At 40.1% G+C, this 10797-nt stretch overlaps 1 pseudogene; it reads right to left on the minus strand.

The window, feature by feature from the left end:
* Nucleotides 1-2546: 2546 nt before the first annotated feature.
* Nucleotides 2547-4653, minus strand: LOC133722981 (external alternative NAD(P)H-ubiquinone oxidoreductase B4, mitochondrial-like; annotated as a pseudogene).
* Between the last annotated feature and the right edge of the window lie 6144 nt (nt 4654-10797).

The following is a 10797-nucleotide window of genomic DNA, read 5'->3' on the forward strand; positions in this document are numbered from 1 at the left end:
ACAACTAGAAAGTTGGTATTCTATTACTTTCATCTTAGTTTTCTCTAGTTGTACACCAATTGAGGTCTCTAGGCGACTAGGTCTACTTTTCAAAGAGAGGTTAGTAGTGAGGATTGATTTTTTTGTAGTCAGGCTCAATAAGTGAGCGTATGTGTTAACAGTGAGGGTCACCTGTCCTTTGCTCGGTAGCTCGTGCCATTTATGAGTTTGGTATGAGACAGCATCTGATGTACGTGCCTTCTGGCCATAGATAAATTAATGAAGTTATCTATTTCCTCAAAAAAAAAAAAATAAGAGATCTATGTCCTTACCCGAAATTTGATGAGGCTTGAACTCTGTAGCCAATTCATTCCAAGCATCTCTCGCCTTCTCGATGCCCCTAATAGAGGACTCGGCATCCTTCCCGCAAGATATGTGGATAGCATGCAAGGCTATGGCATTATTTTTCTGCCAAGCCTTGGATTCAGCTTCTTCGTCTTTGGCATTATTTTTCAATTCAGCTTCCCCATCTTTTCGTTTTGGAGCTATATATGTGTCTTGGACGACGTCCCACAGACCTTCAGCCATCAAGTACGTTTTCACCCCAAAGCTCCAGTGCTCATAGTTGTCATGATTTAGAGCTTCAAGATTAACCATTACGCTAGGGACTACAGTGGCTGTCATGCTCTCAGTATATCTGTCAATTAATTACATAAAAAAAGGAGCAAATTAATGCTTCCAAACAAGCACGAAGAAAATGAGACCAAATACACACTCACAGTCTAATCCAATGGATCGGGAGAACTTTCAACAGTTGCAGCTTGAGAGTCCAATTGTATGCAGCACCAATTATACTGACCAAAGGTGTGTTTGTTTATGTATAAATAACAAATCGATCAAGCAAACAACCAAACAACTTGTGACTGAAAACAAAGTAAGGTATAGGTCCCTTAATTTATGTGATTGAGAACAAGTAAAATATGATTCTTTCTTTATGTCTTTTCCAAAATACGTTGTGGGAATTGTAACGATTAATTTACAGAAATGTGATCAAGATGTGGTCATCATTAGACACTCCACGTCTAAGGATTGAGCTATACCTTATTTTATTTATAGAAAGGTGAGTATAGGTGGAATATGAGTCTTTCTTTATGTCTTTTCCAAAACACATTGTGGGAATTGTAACGATTAATTTACAGAAATGTGATCAAGAAGTGGTCATCATTAGACGCTCCCCGTCTAAGGATTGAGCTATACCTTATTTTGTTTATAGAAAGGTGAGTATAGGTGGAATATGAGTCTTTCTTTATGTCTTTTCCAAAACACGTTTGTGGGAATTGTAACGATTAATTTACAGAAATGTGATTAAGAAGTGATCATCATTAGACGCTCCCATCTAAGGATTGAGCTATACCTTATTTTGTTTATAGAAAGGTGAGTATAGGTGGAATATGAGTCTTTCTTTTATGTCTTTTCCAAAACACGTTTGTGGGAATTGTAACGATTAATTTACAGAAATGTGATTAAGAAGTGATCATCATTAGACGCTCCCGTCTAAGGATTGAGCTATACCTTATTTTGTTTATAGAAAGGTGAGTATAGGTGGAATATGAGTCTTTCTTTTATGCTTTTTCCAAAACACGTTGTGGGAGAGAATGAGTGATCGTCATTAGACGCTCCACCTCAAAGGACTAAGCTAGAGGAGAGCTCTCATTCTACGCTATTTTTCTCTTCTTTGTTTTTAGAGTTCAACTCACTATCATTTCTAACTTAGTTTGTTGTTATTAGGTACAAATTAACATAAAGCACATAACATGAGCTAACAAGAGCTGAAAATGAAAGAAATGAAGGCAAGGAGGAAATGAGGTTCAGAAATGGAAAGAAATGGAGTCCCAATCTTACTAGGAGAAGGAATCCCAATTGAAGTAGGAATCCTGAGTCAAGTAGAAATTAAGCTTGGAGAAATGACAGAAATGACAAATGGCAGAATCCTAGTTGGACAAGGAAGTGGTAAGTGTTTGCAGGAGGTTCAGAAGTCATGTTTTGGCTTTCGGTCTTGGGTATGGATTTGGTTCGTCAATTCGAGAACCAAACAACTGGGTTAGGGTTTAGACGCATTGAGGTCCTCTTCATTGAATGTGAATAATATTTCAGTTCCCCCACTTCTTCCATCCTAGCAGCTGATTTTGTTGTTGATATTGCGGAGATGGGCTCGCTCGTGGCGCTCCTCCAAGAGGTCAGAGTTGAGGTTCAACCCTTCCGAGTTGGTGAGTGGGTCGAAGCATGCGACCCTCTCGCATCACCAATTTCAACTCCTGGGATATCTCCTATGACAGTGAATATACAACAAACTGATAACATCGCCCTCCAAATGCCAGTCCTCTCTTAATCCAGAGACAATGCTATCTGCTTCCTCAAGGCGTTTCCGATGCTACAGAGCAGCAGAGCTATTCAATCGCACTCTGGGTCCCGACCCGTTACCAGTTGACGACCCGAACAACTGGCCATCCTTTAACACCGAAACTACATTCATCAAACACTCAACTCTCTTCCGAATCACTACAACATACACTAATGACTCTTGTTCTCTCCACCATTGAAAACGCCCCTACATTGCTTGAAGGTGAATTGCCTAGGAAAATGCATACATCAGATAGTCGAGTGGAAAACAAAAGCGAGTTGCTTGCACTAAAGTTGTACGAAAAGAATGATCATTTCAACCTTCATTACAAGTTTGAAACTGTAAATAAGAAATGAAATCCTGTATTGCTCTTCCTACGTTGAAAGACAAAATGATGGAAACATAGTTCTTGTTGATTTCCCGTCATCTCAAATGCGACTCGAGTCCCTCCCAAATATAAATCGCCTTCCCCAATCAGATACCACCAACACCCTTGTGCGCCAACTCACTAGCTTGCTGTAAATTTAAGGAGGAAAAGATTCAGGGAATCAGGATACGTCAATACGCTTACAACCAAAATCTAAGCAAGTGAAACTAAATAGGTATCGAAATTTTACGTAACATATACCGAGTACCAGATCCACTGGCTGCTATAACCAATTGAAACCCAATCTCCTGGAAGTTGAAACGCAGTTTGTTCTCCTCCGAGAGGAGCAAACATCCCAAGATGCTTATACCTTGAATTGTATCATAGAAAGCGTGAAAACAATATAATGGCCATAGATATAAGATTTTATAATGCTTTTACACGAAAATTACAGCATACCATGTTCATTAAAAAAAAAAAAAAAAAATACAGCATACTGCACAGATTGATGTCTTTTTTTACTATGCTGGAAAAGATACTTTAGAGGGGCACCTGAAGGGATGAAAACGGTGGCGTCCCTCACCCCTAAACCTTAGGGGACCTTCAGGATATTTCTCACACTCCTCCATACGGTTGACACAGTTGGCAAGGTAGGCACCTTGTTGAGCAGCTACCTAGAACATTCAAACTTTGGAAATCAAGAAATTAAAGATATATATAGGATATATGATGTATGAGTTAAATATAGAAATAGTACGTAGTTCACCTGGGCTGTTGCAGGAAGGTTTTTCATCTGAGAATCTGCTTGAGAAAGAGCTGATTTAAAGGTCTCAATATCTACTTCAGTACTGGAATACTTTTCTGAACTATTTTTCAGTAAATCATGAATACTTGACTCTGTTTACTCTTCAAATGAAGCTCCAATTGAGGATACCTCTCCATAACGTCGTCTATAACTCCATCAAACTCCTCAAGACTTAATGTACCGGACTTGCCTGTGTCTGCCTTACTAATTATATGTGAAATATCTTCCTGACAACACATTTGCAACAATTAAGGTTAGAGAATAATTAACTATATAACTAACGAATGATGATTCACTAAGTACATAAAATACACTTCCAGTAGGTAGATAGTAGATACCATGATCCTGCGTTGGTTTACTGTTGCACAATCACCTAGAGCATATACGCCATCACATCCTTCCACCCTCAGCCATTCATCAGTAGCCAAAACACGTCTGTTAGCCTATGCTCAAACAAATGGAACAGTGATTCGTTTCAGTATCAAATCCAAATCAAGTCATGCATCGTTATTGGAAATAAAGCACAAATTAGCAACAAACCTGACCAATCTGCTTCATAAATTCAATAATCTCAGGGCGTGCCCCGATACCAGTTGCCCAGAGACACATGCCCAGTTGGGTAGATGAAACCTGCCCAGTTGTTCTTTCTTTAGTGGAGATTTCCCTAGCAGTTACTTTTACAACCTGGGAACCTGTTTTCACATCAATACCATCTCTGGAGAACTTGTCTTCAGTAAATTTTGTAATTCTTGTGTCAAACCTGTACGACCTACCTTCATTGAAACACCATAAATTACAGAAACGTATATGCCTTACTCACATGTTCAAATTATGATCGCCTGCTTCGAGTAAAGTAATGGATACATCATCTTTAACAGAAGGGTACAACTTGGCTAAGTCCTCACTTACAAAGTCATGAAACTCTGCAGCAAACTCCACACCTGCTGGACCGCCACCGCCACCAACAACTACGAAATGCAAAATTTCCTTCTTTTCTTCGTCACTTATGCATGGATTCGGAGATTGAGGAAATCGAGAAGGAGATAAGCCGATTGAATTCGAGGCTCGAATCACTGAAACTCGAGAAGGCCCAGAAGGAGGCGGAGAAGCGCGGCAGAGTTGTGGCGGCGAAGTTCATGGAGCCGCCGAAGCAGAGTGTGAAGAATTCCGATGGGTTGAGAAAGATTGGGGAGTCTTTGAATTTGAGCGCCAGGCCGAAGGTTAATTGGAGAGGTATGAGTTTGGGGCCGTTGGAGATTATTGCCGGAGCCAGTTCCGGCGGCCGAGTAAGCTTGAGATAAACCCTGTTCAGAAAATACAGGATCGCCGGAAATCTTGCTTCAGGACATTGATGAACTGAGGGTTGCTAAAGAGAGGGGTAAAAGCACGAGTCTTAGCCCGAAATCGAGGAAGACTGCGTCGAAAATCGGAGCTCCAAAACAGGCTGCAACTTCAATCGGGGGTTCTACGAGGCCGGTGAAGAAGGAAGACAAGGTTCTTGGTTCAATTGAGCCCAAGAAGCTTTTCAAACAAAGGGAGAAGTCTGTGCCTAATAAGAAGCCAGTCAAGGCTGGGAGGGTGGTGGCAAGCAGGTACAATCAGATTGGGACTTGTTCCGCTGCTGCAGCGGATGGCTGGAAAAGGTCTTTACCGGATGATGATAAGGAAAGTAGCGCCTGTCATTGGTGGGGAAGCCACGTGGCATTGGGAGGGAGGGGTCCAGGAGTGTTGGACCGGAGAGTAGGATGAAGAAGAGGTGGGAGATTCCTAGTGAGGTGGTGGTGTTCCAGGGTGTGGAGGAGGATGGTGTTGCTGAAATGGGTGATGTGAGTGATGTGCTGCCGAAGATTAGGACTTTTCGAAGTGTTAATGACACGCCGAAGGGGTCAGGGCCAGCCAAAAGGGGCCAGGATTTGGTTGGGATGAAGAAGTATTTTAGCAACAGTGAAGAGTTCTGCCACGAATTGAGTTTTGCAGAAGAGGGAGATGGTGAAGAAGAATAAGTGGGATCATGGAGGATTTGGTAAGTACCAAACCCTGCAATTCAACTGGTAATTTTGGTTCTGAAATTTTAGTATTGGTGAGCCATAACTCTTGTTATGGAGTAAGTATGCTTTTTTGTTTCTGTTGATGGGTTTGTAAGAGTTTTAGACTTGGCTTTCTCTGCTGTGAAATGATGGAGCTTTTATTCTTTTGCTGTCTTGCAGGAATAAGATGTATTCGTTTCATTCTTCAATGAAATATTTTGATACTTTAAGGTGTTGGCTTTCACTAGAGTCTTCTGCAGAAATAGTTTAACTGTTTCCCATTGATATGATTAAGATGATTCAGTGGTTCTTCATTGCTTAACTAATCTATCTGTACATCGATCAGTTGCTCATCTTGGATTTTGATCATAAAATCACTGAATTTAAAGAGGAGTTCTTAATTCTTTTTGTCAATTTGGCCAATATCTGACCAAAAGGTTCTGAGCAGGAGTCATTTAATTTTATAGCCTGGTGGGACGGCATCATGGATTTGGAATATTAGGAATCTCATGGTTTATGGAGAGTCCTATCATCAACCTTATTCATCTAGCTGGAGAACGGCATAAGAAAATTCTCAGTGAGACCCAAGACTCCCCATGCAAGTGTTTCGAGGCCTCCATCTGGAAGCTACTTGATAACTCTACTGAAATTAATATTGATGGCGCTTGTGCATGGAGAAAGGTGTAAGAGGGCTGTTGTACTACATGGTCAGTTCTATGTGCCGGTCTTGTGGTCAATGAGTCCTTAATTTCAATTAACGTCAAAGAACTTACAAACTCCAAAAATTTGTAGGGGCCTAATCCTAGAACTGGATTGAGTCACAGAAGATCAATTACTCAAAAATATCCATCCAAAAATTGCCCTTGGATTATTTGTCTTTATATCAAACTAGAAATTTTAAGTTAAGAGATGCATAAATAATGTTTGAGTAACATATGTGATAGGTTCATAATTTCATACATTTTTATACCCTTAAATGTAGGATTCTAGGCTTAGTTCTTATCATTTTTGAGTCATTTACTTTGTGTTTGTGTTTTGTAGGTTAAATTGGAGAAAAGAAGGATTTGGAGCTTAAAGTCAAACGCGGGATTGAAAGGATGCTTGCTATCCTGAGCGTCCAGAATTGTCTCTGCTGTGCGTCAACTTCGCGGATTAAACTGTACCTTCTCACAAGGAATTAGCAGGCGAACCTTATACCATTGGAAAGATACGGATGTTAGCTTTCTGAGGAATTTTACGGAAGTGGATTCGCATTCTTGTGGAGGAAGTTATGATGGTTTAAGTGAACCTAGTTCGGGAAGGCAGATTCTGACGGATTTTCGGAATCTGACTTGTGAGGCCCAAGTCCCCGTTGTTCTTAGCACTTGAATGGAACTAGGCAGAACGTGTTTGACATATTTGGAGTAATTTCTTGCATTGACTTTAATAACCCTGCGTTTCTTTGGAGAGAAGAAAGCTATTCCAAGTTGGACTAGAAGACCTAAGAAGCCCAAGTCAAGTAGGGATTGGGGGAGGAACGTACAAGGCAGAAAACCTAGAACGTCTAGAGACACAAGAGGCAGCATATTCTGCAGAGAACAAGGAGAAGAGAAGCTCACCATCGCTGACCCGAGTTCCTCAATTCTTCCATTGTTTGTTTCATGTTTTCTTCGATTCTAGTCATGTTTTTCATAGTCATGGTGTCACGCCCCGAATTTTGAATAACAAATTCAAATCCGAAACATGAATTTAACAACTAAATCAAATAAACGTTCTGAATTTTTTTCTCAGAACAAACACACCACTCGCCACTCAAATATAAAGTCTCGAAGACCTCGAGTTTATTATTACAAATTCACTCTCACAAGTAAAATTGTAAAGCTCTAAATGAGCATAACAAACCTCACAATAGAAAATCAGAATAACACACTTGCAGCTACTCTACGCAGCTCGATCACCTTCCTGATTCTCCTGACCTGTAGTAGTACCCGCTACACAGTTTGAATAGTGTACCGGGATTGCAACAACACAAAACCCGGTAAGCTTTTGACAGCTCGTATGAGTAAACAAGAATGAACTGTTGATTTATTAAAATACATTTCCTTTAACTCAAGTATAGAAATGTAGAAACATCACAATCACAACGACCACCACAAAACCACTTCACTTTCTCACTCTCATATATATATATATAGACACTTATGAGTTACTCTCAATTTCCCTCATAAGATCACTCAACATTTGGCAGACAGACTAGAGCTCTAACTGATCGTTTCCACCTACCCGGCGCGAGAGCGTGGTTCACGATTTAATACTATCAGTTCCACCTACCCGGCGCGAGAGCGTGGTTCACTGATAGTATGCCATGGTCACCCCGTGACCTATTGATCACCATAGATCACAACAATTTATTGTTCCTCAACAATAAAACTCAACACCTCTCTCAATATATTGTTTCTCAACAATAAACTCAATATCTCTCACAATATATTGTTTCTCAACAATAAACTCAATACCTCTCACAATATATTGTTTCTCAACAATAAACTCAACACAACTCCAACAATACATATTATTTCACAATTCCAACAATACATATTATTTCACGTAAATAATATATATACATAGACATTCACACAGGAATGCCTATTAATACCAACTATAGTTTAAGCATAGAAATCGTGAAATTCATTTGTATAGTTAAAATCATTTTACTTACCTATGGACCGTAGTTGATCAAGTCCATATGATTTTAAAACAAATGTTTATTCCATAAATATTTTCACACAATTACGACAAATAAATTAATTAAATGTCATTGGTTCGTAATATGAACCACGTGAGGTTTACTCACCTCTAATCCAGCTGCGTCTTCTTAACAGCTTAAACAATCAATCTCACAAATTGTCCGCCAAATCGATCCGTCAATCACCTAATCCAACACGATCTTAACTTAGCAATTTATTCAAACCACACATATACAACAATCCAACGGTCGGATTCTAAATTAATGATGATCCAACGGTCGGATCGAAATTATACGATGATCCAACGGTCGGATCGAAATTATACGATGATCCAACGGTCGGATCCTCACGGATCGCCCTTAGGATCATCCTCCAAAATTATCACGAAGATCCAACGGTCAGATCTTCCTGAATCGTCCTTACAAACATCTCCACAAAATTATACGAAAATCTGACGGTCGGATTCTCACGAATCGCCTTCCGAATCACCATTTCTCCATTATACGAAGATCCAAGGGTCGGATCTTCGCCCGTGACCACACAAAGTCATCGGTACAGTCATACGATCAACATATCAAAACTACAATTCCATCAGACGGTCTGATCTTCACAGATCACAAATCGAACGATCGAAACTTTAAAAATTCATAACTTAATCATACGATATCCAAAAATTGCGTATAATATATCTAAATGATCGTATTGAAATATAGAACCTAAAAATGTATATAATTCATATTTTTGACCCCCGGAGGTGGCCGGAAAGGGCCGCCGGAGTTGATGGCAGAGCCGCCGCCGACCACCGCCAATGGTGTCGGGTCCGGGCTGCTCTTCTTCCTCTCATCATACTTAACAACTTTCATAACTACCATGTAAGCTGAAAATGAACGGAAGTGGTTGAAATTACCTAAAACAGTCGAGGTGGCCGGAAAATTTCCAGAATCCGGCGAAATTTGCAGAATCCGTCAAGACTGGATTTCGACGTCAAAACGTCAATTTCAGGCTTCGATCCCTTCTATAGAGTTGTTAATAAACTCAAGGAAAACGCATTGGTTCAAGAATCACAGAAAAATATGGTCTGTAGCTCGAGATATACCGATCGAAAGCTTCGGTGGTCGGAAAAATTCCAGAATCCGGCGAGCTTGAGTTTCGACGTAAAAACTTCAACGAAACGCTTCAATTCCTTCTGGAGAGTTTTTCAGAACTTCAAGGTGAGCTCACTGGTTCAAGAATCACTCAAAAATACGTCCTGTAGCTCGAGATATTTGGATCGATAGCTCCGGTTTCGTTCTTGGCGGGGTTGACTTGTAGTTGCTGCTACGGGATGCGCCGCCGTGCAAGGCTGCTTCTGGGGGCTTCAGGGGGTTGAGGCAAGCACGAGGATGAAGTTTTGCAAGGATCGGTGGCCGGTAGCGTGAGATATCTCGATTGGAACTAAAACGGGGTTTTAAACAAACCGGCTCTCCGCCGCCGCTGCCTGTCGTTCCAGGGCGTAAGATTGCCACAGACAGCTGCGCAAGGAAGAGACGAAGGCGTGGGACGTGACTTGGAATCGATTGATGGCTTGTGGAGAGAGAACAAGCTTGGAGAAAAATCTTCAGCTCCCTGGGTTCGGCCGAGAGAGAGAATGAGAGGGAGAGAGAGAATTATTATTTTTTTCCTTCTTTTCTTTTCTTATGTTCTGGTATACCCTCGTTCCATCATGTAGAATATAAAACCACCCAAGTGTCGCACTACTTCCCTTTACTAAGCACGCCTCCTTTCTTTTAAACAAAGTAGCCGCCGCTACTTGATAAAATCAGAAAAAGAAAAGTACGCCCAATTATTAATATAGTGTAACTGATTAATCCTTGCTACGAAATGAACAATTGAGATTTGACGTAATTTTATTTTCTACCAAATCGAAATGAATACTTCATTGAATAAAACTGCCGCCAAGTATTGCTCGATTGAAAATCGAGGTTATTACACATGGATTGCTAAACTTTTAAGCTAGGGCGCGCTGAGATGAAGCCCCTAGTATGACTATTCTATTTGTTTAGTTGGTTTGTTATTGAATTTCTGGATTTCTATGTTAAACTCTTAATCACCGTTTCAATAGAACTTTTATTCAAAATATTTGCTCGGGATCAATAAGACCTAGGTTTTGTTTATAAGTTATTTGGTTGGAGAACATGATGCTTGATCAATGAGTAGATGTTTTCTAGGGTGCCAAAAGATAATTCAATCTTGTGATTAAAGAGTTTTGAATTAAGAATACAAGTGCTTGATCATAGTCGATATTCTTGTTTGCATGATTTCCTAGTTCTTTTGTGCTTAATGGAGTTGAATATGTTTGCTTGAACCTGATCATTAAGTGGAGTAAATTATAGTTTGGCTACTTGAGTTCTATACAGGATCAATAAGTTGAAATTCATAGGTTAGAAGAACTTTGGCATATGTCTGGGATCAATAAGGCTTATGTACGGAAATCTTTAGGATGAAATCTAGGT

The sequence above is a fragment of the Rosa rugosa genome, chromosome 7 (assembly GCF_958449725.1).
Source record: "Rosa rugosa chromosome 7, drRosRugo1.1, whole genome shotgun sequence".
Classification (NCBI taxonomy): domain Eukaryota; kingdom Viridiplantae; phylum Streptophyta; class Magnoliopsida; order Rosales; family Rosaceae; genus Rosa; species Rosa rugosa.